Below are 18816 nucleotides of genomic sequence, written 5' to 3'. Positions count from 1 at the left end.
TCAACATGAGCTGAGCTGGCTACCATCCCCCCTAGTTATGCAACTTTAAATACTTACCCTTTAAAACATCTATCTATAATTATACATAACTGCAAGTTAAAATTTTACACTTCACCACAAACTCCCTCCAAAAATAATTATTTTTGTTTAGTTTTGGATAGCATAGGGAAGGATTAAAAAACCCATAATGCTTGTTTTGCTTTGTGACCCTGTTCAGATGATTCCACCTCACTTTCTGTTGCTGTGACAACTAGATTTTGAAAACTTTGAATTATCATGGAAATAAGGATTGCTGAGAAAGCTTCAGTGGAGACACCTTTTCTCCATGATAATAACTCTTCTAAGAGGAGTGGATTTTTCTCACTTCCTGTTGTTTCACCCCTGTTCTTATCCATGAGTCATGTGTAAGTCCGATGTATTTAACTTGGGGACTTCTGCTTTATAAATCAAAGCACAGAACTTGGGAACCAAATAAGATGAACTTGACATCCCACTATAGGAAGGTATATATGACTTCATAGTCAGAATGTTGTTAACTAGTATGACTGGAATATTACAATTCAGAAAGAATTGCAGCAAAGGAGAGGGAGTAGCCTTATCTGTTAAACACAAATTCATTTATACAGAAATCCATGGAAGTGGTTTGAATGCATTTGGGAAAAATAAATAGAGAAATAAACAAATGCAATACGGTGATGAGAATTTATTACAAGCCATCAACCAAGAGGTGATGGATGATGCTTTTGAGAAACAAATGTTGGAAATCACAAAGATGGAAGAAGTAGTAATTTTACCTGATCTCTGCTAGGAAATTAATTCTGCTAACAGATTAACCTCTGTCTTGTCTGGATTAAACATGTTTGCTCACACTGATCCAGCCCATTACTGACAACAGACACTGATTTAGTGCCAAGAAACCTTCCTTGGAATTAGATGGAAAGGTGAGATGAGAGTTTGCTACTATCATCTTACAGGTAACACTAAATACGAATGTGACCTGGTTCAAATAGTGTTAGAATTCAGAATATATGTTGTCCGTCACAGAGAACTATCAGGTGTGAGGACAAGATATTAATTTAGGTTTAAGAGGCGAAATTGCAGGAACAGATGAAGGGGGGAAATGTTCTTACCTAGTGTAAACAACTATCAAAGTTAGGAATGACCTGAGGGGAAAGGTGGCCGAGGAAGGGAAATAGTTCAGTCCATCCCCCACAACTCAGGCACATTTGTTCCCAATGGCATATTTTTTTCTTCGCTGTACTTTGTCCAGACAAGTTTTGAAATACCTTCTGTCTGGTGTAACCAAGAACATATGTGGTACTTTAAACAAATGGACGAAGCACACTTTTTGTCTACTGCTAGTCTCTACTCAGTTTGATCAGTAAAATATGAGATCCTTATTGGCACTATAATCTTTTACTGATACACATTAATATTCTGTGTTTTATAAGATACTTTTTTTATCAGAAAATTATTGGGGGAAAGTTATTTGCACAATTCCTGACTAGCTGTGCATTATTTGTGCTGTTCCCAACTAGCCTTCCTATAAGGTTTTCTGAGAATCACTATGTTCATAATGGACTTTTTTTCACATAATACATACATTTTGGCTATTTTCCTAGACCTGTAAGGCAATTGGGTGATCTCTTGCAACTGTATGCTACTTGCTATACCAATCTCAGGAGCCACCAATAGCACAGTGGGCTAAATCGCTGAGCTGCTGAACTTGCGAAGCTCAGTTATTCGAATCCGGAGAGCAGGGTGAGCCCCCACTGTTAGCCCCAGCTTCTACCAACCTAGCAGTTTAAAGGCTCTTCTCTCGCTTCCACCCACATCTCAAGTGCGACTTGCGGGGACGAGAGAGAGGGCTTTCTCTGTGGTGGCCCCCCTGGCTCTGGAACTCACTCCCCATAGATATCAGGCAAGAGCAAAGTAGCACCAAAGTGTAATAGTGTGGCATAGGGCTGGGATGTCTGAAATGTCACCGTACAGCTCAAAACCAAAGAGTTGCTCTGAGAAATGTAAGGTCATTGGTGCAGACTGCAGTGTTGGTTTGGTCTGTTGTCACCAAAGCTGTTAGGAGACTCTTAAAAATGATTGAAAAGCCATCGGGGTGGGGAGCACTGAAGCACAACTAACTGAATGGCTATGGCCCCTTCTACACTGCTTTGAACTGGATTATATGGCAGTGTTGAGTCATATAATCCGGTTCAAAGCAGATAATGTGGATCTGAATTATATGGCAGTGTAGAAGAGGCCAAAGATGACATGTAGGAGAGCCAATGTGACATAGCAATTTGGGAGATCAGAGTTCGATGCCCTGCTTGGCCATAGAAAGCTACTTGGTGACCTTAGGCAACTCACACTCTCAGTCAGAGGAAGGGAAAGGCAACATATATCTTTGAACAAATCTTGCCAACAAAATCCTGAGATGGGTTCATCTGACAGTTGCCATAAGTCAGAAATGACATTGATGAAGATGTCCTATAGGTGTACTTTTGTCCTCTGGTTTCAGCCTAAACTAATTCACGTTTTCCCCTATTTGTTTGCATCACACATCATGCTGGAGCCCTATGGACCCTGTCACGTTCCGTTTGCTGCGGGCCTGTCACTTTTCCTGCTCTGTTGGAATATCAAACCTGAATGAGCTCATCTGAATCTAAGTGAGCTCAGTTCCTATTCCAGGAACAGATACGATTGATTAAAACAGTCCTTGGCACAGTCCTCAGGTGGTCTTTGACGTTTGAGAGCAGAATCTCAGTACTATACAGTTTGAACTCAGTCAGGAATCAGTTCTATGGGGCTTTGAAAAATAACATTATTGGCATGAAGTATTCTCAGTTCACTACTTCCTATAGAGATCAAATCTGGGTGATAGAGAGTCCTGGGCAGAGTATCTGCTGATGAGACCTTTGCTCATGGCAGGGGGTTATCTGACTGGGATGGAAGGCAGCACCTCAATCCATGTCCAGCCTATTCATCCTTTCCATTTTCCATAGATACCCAGTAAGGTAACGGTAAACGTTTTCCCCTGTTATTAAGTCTAGTCATGTCCGACTCTGGGGATTGGTGTTCATTTCCATTTCTAAGCCAAAGAGCCAGCTTTGTCCATAGACTCCTCCAAGGTCTTGTGACAGGCTATAAAACCTATAAAATGCTATACGGCTCCGGTCCAGCATACCTGTCCGAATGTATCTCTTTCTACATCCCACCTCAGAGTTTAAGATCTTCTGGGGAGGCCCTGCTCTCGGCCCCGCCTCTGTCTTAAACATGTTTGGCAGGGACAAGGGACTGGGCCTTCTCAGTGGTGGCCCCCCGCCTGTGGAATTCACTTCCCGGGGAACTTAGGTCATCATCATCTCTCCTTAACTTTAGAAAGAATGTTAAAACGTGGATGTGGGACCAGGCCTTCGGGCAATTAGATTAAGGACACTTAATAATGTTTGACTATGGCTTGGAAGTGGATTTGGATAAGTTAAGCAGAGTACTCAATAATATATGGCTAGTTAAACAGCCACCAGACTGGTAATAGCTCAATGGAATGTAAGTATACTGTTTTAAATTTTTATGTTTTAATGTTATGTTTTTTATCTGTTATGATTGCTGTTTGTATTTCATGATGCAGCATCAAATTGTTGCCAATTGGAAGCCGCCCTGAGTCCCCCTAGGGGTTGAGAAAGGCGGGGTAAAAATGTTCGAAATAAATAAATAAATAAATGACTGCATGGAGTGCCGTTACCTTCCCGCAGAAGTGGTACCTATTGATCTACTCACATTTGCATGTTTTCCAATTGCTAGGTTGGCAGAATCTGGGGCTAACAGTGGGAGCTCACCCCACTCCCCAGATTCGAGCCACCAATATTTTAGTTCGCAACTTCAGCAGCTCAGCGATTTAACCCGCTGCACCACTGGGGGCTCCAGTAAACATGAGACTAAAATTGGGGCTTTGCAGGGAATTTGAAAGGCTGACTGTGTTCAGCCACTTCACCAGCCCAAGATGCAGACCAGGCCCATAGATGGTGGGGTGCTGACCGTAATCCTAGTTTAATATGGGGAAAATATTCTTTCCATCCTGTCGTTGGCTTATCTATTTGCATGATAGTAAATGAAGCTTCCAATATATTATTTAAGACAGGGTTTAAGTGATTGAAAAGAGGTTTCAAATGTAACCTAATCAACCTATTTGCAGCTAAACAGAACATGTTGGCTAAAAATATTACTTAAGTGACCTTCCCATATTAGCTCTGCTAGTGAAGTGGAGGTATTTTCAGTGGCATTTCCAGGATCAGGGCAGAGCACAGGCATCGATTTCTCCATTATTATGAAATACTAGCCGTCCCCTGCCACGAGTTGCTGTGGCTCAGTTTGGTGATCTGGAAAATAAAGTAATGGTTTGTAATCTATGTAATTTCTTTATGCTTGAGGGTAAACAGTATTTCTTGCTGTTTCTTTGTTAGTGTTGGTTTGGAGAGTGTCTGGTTTGCCTACTCTGGAATATGCAACATATCATTGTCCTTCTTTAGGGGTCCCTTTCAAATCTATGATATTATATCTTTGTGTGTGTGAATCATATATATCTATATCTATGGCTGGATGGCTCTTCGTCAGGAGGGTTTTGATTACATTTTCTTGTCCTGGTGAAGAGAGTTGGACTGGATGGCCTTAAGTATTTTTTGTTGGTTGTGGGGGTTCTGTGTGGGAAATTTGCCCCAATTCTGTCGTTTGTGGGGTTCAGAATGCTCTTTGATTGTAGGTGAACTATAAATCCCAGTAACTACAACTCCCAAATGTCATGTCTATTTCCTCCAAACTCCATCTGGGTTCATATTTGGGCATATGGAATATTTGTGCCAAGTTTGGTCCAGGTCCATCATTGTTTGAGTTAACAGTGCTCTCTGGATGTAGGTCAATGGCCACCAAACTCTTCTAGTGTTTTCTGTTGGTCATGGGAGTCCTGTGTGTCATCTTTAGTTCAATTCTATCATTGGAGTTCAGAATGCTCTTTGATTGTAGGTGAACTATAAATCCCAGCAACTACAACTCCCAAATGTCAAGGTCTATTTTCCCCAAACTCCATTTGTGTTCATATTTGGGCATATGGAATATTCGTGCCAGGTTTAGTCCAGAGCTATAATTGTTTGAGTCCACAGTGCTCTCTGGATGTGAGTGAACTACAACTCCCTAACTCAAGGGCAATGCCCACCAAACCTAGTGTTTTCTGTTGGTCACAGGAATCCTGTATGTCATGTTTGGTTCAGTTCCATCATTGGTGGAGTTCAGAATGCTCTTTGATTGTAGGTAACTATAAATCCCAGCAACCACAACTCGCAAATGACAAAATCAATGTTTTTGAGTGAAAGACATACATTGGGTTATTAGGTGTATGGTGTCCAAATTTGGTGTCAATTTGTCCAGTGGCTTTTGAGTTATGTTAATCCCACAAACGAACATTACATATTTATTTATATAGATTCAGCCACGCCATTTATTATTTTCTCTTTCCTGGGTAACAGTCAGAATTGGGAGCACCTACATTCCATATTTTAAAACATCAGGTCATTTCAAACCGCTTGCATTCTTGTTTTGGTTTTTCGGAGATTTTCCATATTTGGGAAGTTAGGTCACACTTTGAGCTGTACAATTTTGATCACTGACATGAAATCAGGCATTCTTTCTGGGGCAAGTTCATAGTTCATATGGTATTCATCATCATCATTATTATATAAAGATAGTGTGGCAACAGGGAGTGAGAAGAACATTCTGATTTCTTGTTATATTTGGCTTCGTGGTACCATTACGTCACTGAATCCATATTCTTTATACAAACCAAAGCCTTAGAATAATAACTTTTTCATAAGCAGGCATACATTTTGATTCCTTTGACGTATACGTTTGGGTTATTTCAAAATCTTGGTATCAATAAAATCCTCGATTGTATGATGTAGCGGTGCTATAAAACACAGAGACATATATGACAGTATACTTCCTTGCATTGTTGTATCTGGCAATGGTGAAATGGGGGGGGGGGGGGAACCCACACACACAAACACACACAGACTCATTCTCATCCATCCCAGGCTATCCTACTCTTCTCATCCATCATCCTGATCTTGATTTTATGTTCAAAAGTTTAACCAACTTACTGAAAGACAATGGCAGATAAATTGAATCCCAATATGATGATCATCTGTCATGTTTCAATATTAAAATTAGATTTTATACCATAGTAAATAAACATTTCGGGACACTTTGAAAGTAAACACAGGCATGTTGTCTGACTCAATGGCATTGCTACCCTTTCGTCTTGGGGAATAATCGAATAGTTTGAGAAATGTGTTTAGTCACTGGTGAATTGACGTGGTTTCCCCAGTCCCACATATTTGGGCAGCTGTGGCGGTGCTAATTCGAGCGGGTGTTTCCGCAGCAACTATGTCATATTGTCTCTGGCAACCAGGGCACAGCAGACTTGCCAACTGACGCCTCACCAGCAGCGTTAGAAGACTTTCCAAATACTCTTGCTTATGTGCAGGAGGAAATATATGATTGTCATACATCTTCAATGCAGGGTGCTAGTAAAGCTGTTTATAAACACATTTTCTTCTGGCTATTATATCACTTCCCAGTATTTCAGGAGCATACATTTTTGGTCCCCAGCTCACACAATTCACCTTTCAAGCCTGGCAACTGGGCTTGCTAGTTGGAGGATTCTGGGAGCTACAGCAGTGGATGATGGCTTCCATGTCAGTGGCATGGATCAGTGTAGGAACTACCAAAGGTCCTAAAATCTACCCTCAGAATATGTTCAGCAACCCAAAATATCTTGTTGAAAGCCTCAACGAAAACCTGGATTGGATTTGCTGCCCCACCAGACACTCCTAGGGATTTGTAATCCAAAAAAGGAACTTTTCTGAATTCTTTCCTGCAATCAGAAGTCAATACTTACTGGAAGCTAAGTGGAGGTTGCATTGTTTCATAATAATAATAATAATAATAATAATAATAATTATTATTATTATTATTATTATTATTTCGAATCCAGACTGACAAAGTTTTGGAACACAATACACCAGACATCACGATTGTGGAAAAGAAAAGTCTGGATTATTGATGTCGCCATACCAGGTGACAGTCTCATTGAGGAAAAACAATAGGAAAAACTCAGCCACTATCAAGACCTCAAAATCTAACTGCAAAGTCTCTGGCATAAACCAGTACAAGTGGTCCCAGTGGTCATCGGCACACTTGGTGCCGTGCCAAAAGATCTCAGCCAGCATCTGGAAACAATACACATCGATAAAATAACAATCTGTCAATTGCAAAAGGCCACCTTACTTGGATCTGCGCGCATCATTCGAAAATACATCACACAGTCCTAGAAGTGTTCGACTTGTGATTGAAATCCAGCATATAGATCTCGTTTGCTGTGACATACTGTGCTTTTGTGTCAGAATAATAATAATAATAATAATAATAATAATAATAATAATAATAACAGCTTCCAAATTCAGACTGATAAGAGTTTTGGAGCACAATACTCCTGACCTCACGGTCGTGTTAAAAAACAAAGTATGGATCGTCAATGTTGCAATCCCAGGAGACAGCAGGATTGAAGAGAAACAACTGGAAAATGATATGAGGATTTAAAGAACTGCAAAGACTCTTGCACAAGCCAGTCAAGGTGGTCCCAGTAGTGATCGGCACACTGGGTGCAGTGCCTAAAGACCTTGGCCTGCACTTAAACACTATCGCCGCTGACAAGATTACCATCTGCCAGCTGCAAAAGGCCACCTTACTGGGATCTGCACGCATTATTCGCCGATACATCACACAGTCCTAGACACTTGGGAAGTGTCCGACGTGTGATCCAATTCAACGGCCAACAGAGTGATCTTGTTTGCTGTGGACTCATCCTGTTGTGTTTCAAATAATAATAACAACTTAATTTTTATACCCCGTCTCCATCTCCCAAGGACTTGGGGCGGCTTACATGGGGCCAAGCCCAGTTGACAGTTAAAACATTTATTTACTTATTTATTTACTTCATTTGTATACCGCTATTCTCAGCCCTAAGGCGACTCATAGCGGTTAACAACAATCAAGCAAAAACAAGGCAAAACAATCAAAGCAAAAATTCAATGCGGCATCAACAAGGTACTTAAAAACAATTAACACAGAAGCAGACTAAACAATTTAACAGTAGTAAACATTCAAGTGGCGTCTCATAACTAGAATCATGATTCAAACTCGTCAATTGTAGTTCCATTTCCTGAATTCATTGCACTGCCTATTCAAACGCCTGTTCAAATAACTAGGTTTTCACTTTTCTCTGGAATAACATCAATGACGGAGCCAATCTAATGTCCGTGGAAAGGGCGTTCCACAGCTGAGGGGCCACCACCGAGAAGGCCCTGTCTCTCGTCCCCGCCAGCCGTGCCTGTGTTGCAGGTGGGATCGAGAACAGGGCCTCCCCGGAAGATCTCAAAGTACAAATGTACAAAATGCAATAATCAATATAAAAAACAACATAAACAACATTGTAACAACAATAAAATAAGCATCAGAAACAACAACCAATAGTATAATTCAAGTTTTGTTGTCTCACTCAAGTCTTCATGGACTAGAGTCCTTTGTACATCTCTTAAACTTTGTAATGGAAATATGGGGTTTCAATTCAGAAAACAGACACTGTCAGACAGGTACACACTTATAACAATGGCTCACTCGGTTACTTATATTGGATATATTTCATAACCTCAAAGTAGACAAGTTCTGATGGTAGAGGTAGATTATTTGTTTGCTTAGCCTTGTGGAAGAGACTTGGGGCTATTAATCAAAGACGGGCCTGCTTTTCCTAATGAACAACACCACTGCAGTAAGGATAGTAAAACTGAAAGTTAGATCAACACACACACACAAGGAGTTAAAGAGCCAAGAAACTGCACATCATTCACAAATATGCCAAAGACGGACTCAGAGGGTGACTAATGCTTGGAAAATCCTGTGGTATGGCAGCTGCGCTTTCCCCCCCTGTAGCCACAGCTGCAGTCATTTCCCTTTGCAAATGCATTGCTTCCCCAAGACGCATCCTGTCTCATAGGGCATGGTGTCCGTTACTCCATGTCCTCCCTGCTTTTCATAGGTGAGAATAACCTATTACCTCTTCTTCTTCAGACACGGGACTTGGTTGATCCTCAGCGTGGGCTGGCCAATCTCCGGTTCTCCAAGGTCATAGGATTCTTCTTTTCCATCAGCTCCAGCTAGTATGTCCATGTTTAAAGATGATGGCAGGTGTACTGGAACTAAACGAGAGGGCCATATTTTATCTATCTCTTCCTTATGAATGTACTCCTGTGCATAGCTAACAGCCTTTTCATCTGATTTCTGCAAATAAATGGCTCAGTCGAGGCACAAAGATAGCAGCATAACTTGTGGTCTAGTACTGGCATGATTTAGAAATGTCAATTTCAACCTTAATGTCTCCATAATTAATCATATTGTGTTGGAATATTCAAATTCATCAGTTCACTAGGGATTCCAGGGTTTAAGCCAGGAAGCTGAACATGTTATGGTTCATGTATCCTTGACTATGTATATATGCTCAGTTCTTGTCTATCCATCTCATGGTACACATATGCCTAGGTAGGCTCTGGAGAACCCTACAGGAATGGGGGAATTCATTGTCTACATCAGTGGTTCTCAACCTGGGGTCCCCAGATGTTTTTGGCCTACAACTCCCAGAAATCCCAGCCAGTTTACCAGCTGTTAGGATTTCTGGGAGTTGAAGGACAAAAACATCTGGGGACCCCAGGCTGAGAACCACTGGTTTATATACATTATAGTATTGCTAGCTTTGAAGCATCCAAATATTTTGTTGATTTATCAGGGCGTCATCAACCAGGGCAATCCCTTATGGCTAAATATCATTGTCTTGCAAGGTGCCTGCGCCCTACACCACTGAAGAAATTACACTGTTTAGCCAATATTGCACCATCTGACATTCACAGGGAGGTAGCAACCAATAGTGAAAGGACCAAGGCAGTGACATCCCCAGCTCATCCTCTGTTTGGGTATCAGCCAGCATTTCAATGACTTAAAATAAGAAATAGTTTTCTAAGATCTACAGAGACACTCTCTGGAACACCTCAGCAAGCAAGAGTCCAAACGTGGCAGGCTCAAACGCAGAACCTCAATCCATGGGTGATACCAAATGAGAGACTCCCCCCTGGGCACACAGAAAACTGGGCGACTTGGAAGGCGCTGAACAGACTGCGCTCTGGCACCACGAGATGCAGAGTCAACCTTAAGAAATGGAGCTACAAAGTGGAATCCACGACATGCGAGTGTGAACAGAGCAAACTAAAGACCATCTGCTGCAATGCAACCTGAGCCCTGCTACATGCACAATGGAGGACCTTCTTATAGTAACACCAGAGGCACTCCAAGTGGCCAGCTACTGGTCAAAGGACATTTAATCAACTACCAAGCTTGCAAACTTTGTGTTTTGTTTGTATGTATGTTTGTTTGTTAAAAATGCAATACAACTGTTTGGTTTGCTCCTGACATGATAGATAAATAAATAAAGGGAAGAATCTTGTCAGTGAATTACTGGATCTGCATGGTCTTTCACAATGAGGACATAGATTTCCACATGGAAGGTGGCCCCAACAAGGGCTTGATGTGCCTTCCTCTTGGCACGTTTCTCCCTTTCTCCTTCTATTCATGCCTCTTCAAAGTGCATAGCACTGTTGGTAATCGCTGACCTCTAGTTACAACACCCAGGGGCCAGGGCTTTCCAGTTCTCAGTGTTTATACCACTAAGAACATAAACACTGAGAACCGAGTGGCACAATGGGTTAAACTCTTGTACTGCTGAACTGCTGACCTGAAGGTTAGCTAAACTAAAAGTCGGCAGTTCAAATCCGCGAGAGGGGATGAGCTTCCATCTGTTAGCTCCAGTTCTTGCCAACCTAGCAGTTTGAAAACATGCACATGTGAGTAACTAAATAGGTACCGCTTCGGCAGAAAAAGGCGAAGAGACACTCCAATAATAATAATAATAATAATAATAATAATAATAATAATTTATTTATATACCCGCTCTAGCTCCCCGAGGGGACTCAGAGCGGTTCCCAGATAACATCACAAAACATATAAAGTAGAACGATTAACAAATCAATATAAGCATAAAAATTGTCGCCATAACACACATATATTAAAAGTAATCCTGCATGTTCAAGGCAATTAAAAAATTTAAAAGGCCAGGCCAAGATTTGTGCAAGCCCAAAAATTCTAGGAGGCCCGGAAATTAAGTGCAATGCTATAGCAGGCAACAATAATATTAGGAACGGGTATGTGGCTGTTCATTCCGGGGTAATTGGTAGGGAGAATAAGGCCGTATTTGACAATGTGTGGGGCTGAGTTAGAACTGGTCATTTTCAAAGGCTTGTTGAAACCACCAGGTCTTCAAGCTCTTAGGAAAGGAGGGGAGGGATGGGGCCTGTCTTATTTCCATTGGAAGGGTGTTCCAGAGATGGGGGGCCACCACAGAGAAGGCCCTCTCTCTCGTCCCCACCAGCCGTTCTTGTGATGGCGGTGGGACCGAGAGTAGGGTCTCCCTGGAAGATCTTAGAGTTCGTGTCGGTTCATAGAAGGAGAAGCGATCGCGGAGAGAGGCGGGGCTCGAACTGTTTAGGGCTTTATAGGTCATGACCTGCACCTTGAATTTGGCTCGGCAACTTATTGGCAGCCAATGAAGCTGTTTTAATAGTGGTGTTGTATGCTCCCTATAGTTAACTGGCCACACAACCAGGAGGTGACAACCAGGCTCTTCGTTAAAAAATGGAGGAAAGCACCTCTCCAGTGCCAGAGATGAGCACTGTCTCCAGAAGCCGGAAATGAAAGGAGAAGCCTCTGCCTTTGTGTTTGTGTGTCTCACTATATACGATTGTAAAGGCGTTGAATTTTTGCATATGTATATAAATGTTGTAATCCGCTCTGAGTCCCCTAAGGGAGAAGGGCAGAATATAAATAAAGTGTATTATTATTATTATTATTATTATTATTATTATTTCTGATCCTAAGTTTTCTAGGTTCCAGTTTTACAAGACTACATTTCATCTCTTTCTGTTCACTAACTGCAATGGAGCTGAGCTTAAGAGAATGTGTTCCAACACAAGGTTTGTATACAGCTGCCTATGCCCATCTGGCCCTTACAGTAGATTGTTGAATATGGTATATGGAGCAACAGCTGTGCTACTTCCAGTTCGAGGATGTGAAATTAAACCAACTGAGAAATGCAAAAGAAAATGCTCTGTAGATGTGATGGCACCTTAGATTTGGTGAAATACCGTATTCAAGATTTGTGGGAAGATATAGGGATTTCAGACATGTGGAGGCTCTACATCGACAGACTGTGTTTCTTTAAATGTATATACATCTCTTGGGTCATCTTGACATTCATATAATAGTATGCTCTTGCAGATATATAGCAGAGCATGTGATAATACAATAAACAAATACACACATTCCCATTTGTCACGGGGCAGATCAATTAGAAGACCTGACAAAGCACTTATGTGGAAGGAATGCTTATTACTCACCATTTATAATGCGGCTAACTTCAAGGTTTGCCCTTATGACTTATCTCCTGATGGTGTTTCAAATATTTTGAAATTTATAACATCTGTACTGTTGTCTTTAAAGCCCTAATTCTGGAATCATTGTACGTGAAAACCACTTCAGAGCAGAGAATTTAGTAATGTTTGAGCTGCACAAATAGGTGCTATAAGTCAAAACCTTAACTAATTAAGCAGATGACTAGAATAAACTATTTTAGATAATATTTCAAAGAAAAATGCCTGGTTATTTATTTGTCGTGTCAGAGCAACCAGTCCATTATATTACATTTTTAACAGAACAAAGCAAACAAACAGAAAAATACACAACTTGTGAGTTTGGTAGCTGGTTAAATGTCCTTTGACCAGTATCTAGCCACTTGGAGTGCTTCCGGTGTTGCTGCAAGAAGGTCCTCCACTGTGCATGTGGCAGGACTCAGGGTGCATTGCAGCAGGTGGTCAGTGGTTTGCTCTTCTCCACACTCGCATGTCGTGGATTCCACTTTGTAGCCCCATTTCTTGAGGTTGGCTCTGCATCTCGTGGTGCCAGAGCACAGTCTGTTAAGCACCTTCCAAGTTGCCCAGTTTTCTGTGTGCCCAGGGGGGAGCCTCTCATTTGGTATCAGCCATTGGTTGAGGTTCTGGGTTTGAGCCTGCCACTTTTGGACTCTCGCCTGCTGAGGTGTTCCAGCGAGTGTCTCTGTAGATCTTAGAAAACTATTTCTAGATTTAAGTCATTGACGTGCTGGCCTATACCCAAACAGGGGATGAGCTGGAGATGTCTCTGCCTTGGTTCTTTCACTATTGGCTGCTACTTCCCAGCGGATGTCAGGTGGTGCAATACCAGCTAAGCAGTGTATCAAATCAAATCATTTATTTCGGTCATTGACCAGCACAGGAAATAGTCACATTTTCATACAAACTTGGTATGTTTGGTACATAACTACTGAAGCACAATATGGGTGAGGGAGCGGAAAAGGAAACAGTGTAAAAACATACAATGCCCAGATGCATCACCAAATTGTAGATTCAGGGAAGAAGGTTACTGGACACACAGTTAACTTTTGGGACTAGTTATTCCCTGACGGATTTTGTATGCTGTTGCACAGAACTTTGCAACATTGTAGGTTGTAGCTGAATTAATATCTGCAAGTAGCAGGGAGGTATAAAATTGTCCTGAATGGCCTGGGAGCTTGTATAAGCTAAGCAGTGTAATTTCTCCAGTGGTGTAGAGCGCAGACACCCCGTGATAATGCGGCATGTCTCAGTAAGAGCCACATCCACTATTTTGGTGTGGTGAGATGTGTTCCACACTGGGCATGCGTACTCAGCAGCAGAGTAGCATAGCGCAAGGGCAGATGTCTTCACTGTGTCTGGCTGTGATCCCCAGGTTGTGCCAGTCAGCTTTCGTATGATATTGTTTCTAGCACCCACTTTTTGCTTAATGTTCAGGCAGTGCTTCTTGTAGGTCCAGAGTGACTCCCAGGTATTTGGGTGTGCGGAGTCCCTGGTGGCGCAGTGGGTTAAACCCTTGTGCCAGCAGGACTGAAGACCGACAGGTCGCAGGTTTGAATCTGGGGAGAGGCAGATGAGCTCCCTCTATCAGCTCCAGTTCCTCATGCGGGGACATGAGAGAAGCCTCCCACAGAGATGATAAAAACATCAAATCATCTGGGCGTCCCCTGGGCAACGTCCTTGCAGACGGCCAATTCTCTCACACCAGAAGCAACTTGCAGTTTCTCAAGTCGCTCCTGACACAATAAAAAACAAAACAAACCATAACTCAGAAACTACTTAAAAGCACATGAAAACAAGTGTTAGTGTTGAATGCTTATACATATTATTTATGTCCACAATTGGACCTAGGACTTTTTTTTAAATGGGTCCACATTTTTAGTGGGGCAGGGTATAGGACCCACAGGGCACATGCATTGCACAGATGTGTACCGCTTAATCTGTAATTTGGGAAATGGGCTCCATGAGGACAAAAATCCAAATTATTGTATTAATACCGTTCCCAACAAATATGTCATACATTTTCTAGATCCCGCACTAACTACAACTTTAACATACATCATATTGAATAATGTGAAGCCAGCTGACAGTCTGCCTGTTAGAACTTTTGGTGCCAATATTATGGTTATTTAAATTAAATAAATTATAGGAAAGAAATAGCATCTAATTTTCAAATAGTGCTTCAGGAGTAAAAAAATTAAATAAAAGCAATAGCATAGTCGGTTTAATTGGATATTTGATGTATATATAAAATAATTGAAATAACATTTCCATAGGTGAGATTAGCCCTTCTATCTATGAATTAGAACTTCAGAAGAAACTGCCTGCTTATTAAACTGCAGACTAGTTAAAGAAAAGTATTTGGGGTAATTCTAAGGAAGTAATTTCACATTCTATATTTTAATGCCAAATAAAAAATTTAGTGCCCAGAGCACTGCACTTTTGTTACTTCGAAGTTCAATTATTTTAATATTTTAATCTAAAAATTTAAAAGTCGTTGATGGAGCACAGATCAATAAAATCCTCCCAAGTTTTCTGAAAGCCGTTTAATGAAGTCTAAATTGTTTCCAGATTATAGAACAGACGCTGGATATTTTAACTTGGAACGAATATATATATATATATATATATATATATTCAGAATATTTGAACACAGTTCCATGTACCCATCATTCCACCTTTATATATATTGCAATGATTAGTATTTATGAACTATTCTTAATGTTTTATAAAATAAATAGAATGGTTTACCAGAAGTGCAGAATTTCTTTTTCAACACCTGCCACACATTTAATCACAAACCTGCTCACCAAGGTTTTCTACAGTTATTATGGATAATAAAAAGGAAGATTTGGTTGTAATTCAGTCCATATTTGTCCGATATTTAATCCAATTAATTATAATGGGATTTGAGTACCAAGGTGTGGAACTACATTGTTTGACATGGGCCCCATCTACACTGACAATTGAATGCAGTTTGAAACTAATTCCCACAGAAGAATACATCTGGATCTACACTGCCAGATAAAATCCAGATTATCTGCTTTTATGCAGATGTGTGTAGTCTCAGGCCCCTTTCACACAGCTGTATAAAATCCACATTGAGCTGGATTATATGGCAGTATGGACTCACGATAACCCAGTTCAAAGCAGGTATTGTGCATTATCTGCCTTGATATTCAGGATCATATGGCTGCATGGAAGGGCCCTCATATAATCCAGTTCAAATATGATAATATGGATTTTCTGATTTGACAATTTGGGTTATATGGCAGTGTAGATCCAGCTTACGAAAGGGAGCTCTGTGGTTTGTGTAAACACCATCCAGGCTTCGAACTGCACAGGGAATCAATTTTCTCCAATCCCAGTTTTAAATGGCATTAAATGGTGACTGTAGCTCGGGCTATACACATGCAAACTGTTATCACATAACTTACCACAGAGAATGGGAGCATCATTCTTTAAAAATATCTTTCAGCATTGCAAACACATGCTTTACATCCCTATTCTAATACTGTCATGTGTCATAGTGAGTACATCAACAACATTCGCATGCGTAATAAGCTGTTTCTATGAACTATCTTCTTGGTTACACACAGTGGGAGGTACATTTAGTAAAATAATGTATTTAATGGGTTGTTGTAAGTTTTTTCGGGCTATATGGCCATGTTCTAGAGGAAGCATTCTCTCCTGACGTTTTGCATGCATCTATGGCAAGCATCCTCAGAGGTATTGGGGATGCTTGCCTCAATACCTCTGAGGATGCTTGCCATAGATGCAGGCAAAACGTCAGGAGAGAATGCCTCTAGAACATGGCCATATAGCCCGAAAAAACCTACAACAACCCAGTGATTCCGGCCATGAAAGCCTTCGACAATACAATGTATTTAATTCCAAAAAAATTGCTCACCATGGTGACAACTCAAAGCAAATTTAAGCATACTTGAATCCATTGGTTATATTAGGTCCCCTTCCACAGAGATGTATAAAATCCACATTGAACTGGGTTATGTGGCAGTATGGACTCAGATTAACCAGTTCAAGCAAATATTGTGGATTATCTGCCTTGATATTCTGGGGGCCCTTCCACACAGTCATATAACCCAGGGCCCTTCCAATAGTCATATAACCCAGAATATCAAGGCAGAAAATCCCACAATAACTGCTTTGAACCGGGTTATCTGAGTCCACACTACCATGTATTCCAGTTCAAAGCAGATAATGTGGGATTTTCTTCCTTGTGTGGAAGGGCCCCCAGAATATCAATACAGAAAATTCCACAATAACTGCTTTGAATTGGGTTATCTTAGTCCACACTGCCATATAGTCCAGTTCAAAGCAGATAATGTGGGATTTTCTGCCTTGTGTGGAAGGCCCCCCAGAATATCAATACAGAAAATCCCACAATATCTGCTTTGAACTGGGTTTCCTGAGACCACACTGCCATATAGTCCAGTTCAAAGCAGATAATGGGAGATTTTGTTCAGCTGTGTGGAAGGGGCCTATCTTATATGGCTAAGTGACAGGGTTCTAGGCTTAACTGTTCTTGAAACAATGTTGGATCACAGTGAATGTGAATAGGATTATAGTGATAATAATAATCACCTCACTACCTCTGAGGATGCTTGCCATAGATGCAGGCGAAACGTCAGGAGAGAATGCCTCTAGACCATGGCCATATAGCCCGAAAAAACCTACAACAACCCAGTGATTCCGGTCATGAAAGCCTTCGACAATATATAGTGATATAGACCACTAACTACAGACAATCGAACTAGCAGACAACCTCTCAAAAGCCTGTATGTAATTCTGGTGGAAATTCAGAATCTCTGGCATTGAGGATGCTAATATATACTACGGTTTAATATATTCCTAAGTAAGAGTGCATATTCAAGATCACTTAACATTTAGCAGGGTGTCAAACCCACTCTCATGGAGGGTCCCATCAGCCATATGGTGGCCTTCAAAGAGCTGCTGAATCCATGGACAGAGAGTCCGTGGATAAAGAGGGCCAGCTATAGTTGTTGTTTTTTTTAACATTGTTATTGGTGCTCTTTAATTTTGTTATTGAATGACAACTCCAATGACTTTTGATTGTCTGCCATGCAGACTGGGGATAACAGCACTGAGGTTCAAGAAAGGTTAATGGAGATTTTAAAGTCAGACATCATATCCACAAACCTTGTATCTCAATCCAAACCCCACTCTCCTGACTAAATTTGCAGCCTTCCAGATGTTACTGTATCACAACTCCCAACAGTTCTAGTCATAATGTGTATTTATGGGAAATACAGCAGCTGGGATCCAGCATCTGAAAGGTGACATAAAAGTCTTGGATAAGAGGATAATTTGGGATCAGATCTTGGGATATAGTGCAGTGTAGAAGGGGCTGTAGAATATCACGATGACTGGGTCTTATCTATGAACCAGGGGAAAACTGAGGCATTTGGCCAATTGAGCCTTTGGACATTGTTGCCTTGTTTGTTTCCCAAATCTCAGCTCAATATTATTTCAGCACTAGAGATGGGATAGTGCCTACCATTCCCATTGATATATCTCAATATCTTGCCAGTGCACACCAGCATGTTTTATGCCAGGGGTCCTCAATCTAAGGCCCGGGGGCCGGATGCGGCCCTCCAAGGTCATTTACTCGGCCCTCGCTCAGGGTCAACCTAAGTCTGAAATGGCTTGAAAGTATGAATGACTCTACCATTCTTTACCAGTGCGGACTCTGACAGATTACTTGTAGAACCTTCAACAGAAAACTGAAAATGCATTTACTGAAAGTGCATCTACCCTGCTCTTGATTCCACCTCCTTCACAGGCGTGACTGGTGAGGACAAGACACAGGGCCTTCTCAGTGGGAGCCCCTTGTCTATGGAACACCCTCCTCAACAAAATTAATTCGTGCCCTCCCTCTTGGCCTTCAGAAAAAAAGCAAGAACGTAGCTTGGCCAGTCAGCAGGACAAGAAATGAACACGGGTTATGTGAATTTGGTATTTGATACTGGAACAGCCCGGACCATGCTTCTGGATTGTGTGATTTTAATGTTTATATTGATGTGCTTTTAATCCCATGGTTTAATGTAGTTATGCTTTATGATTTAATTGATAGTTTTATGTTACTGTTGTTTTTATGTTAGGTTTTCATGTTTTTAAAGTATTGAATTTTGCCATGAATATGTTG

Source organism: Anolis sagrei, chromosome 2 (assembly GCF_037176765.1).
Source record: "Anolis sagrei isolate rAnoSag1 chromosome 2, rAnoSag1.mat, whole genome shotgun sequence".
NCBI classification, from domain to species: domain Eukaryota; kingdom Metazoa; phylum Chordata; class Lepidosauria; order Squamata; family Dactyloidae; genus Anolis; species Anolis sagrei.
Note: the sequence above shows the minus strand (reverse complement) of the source record.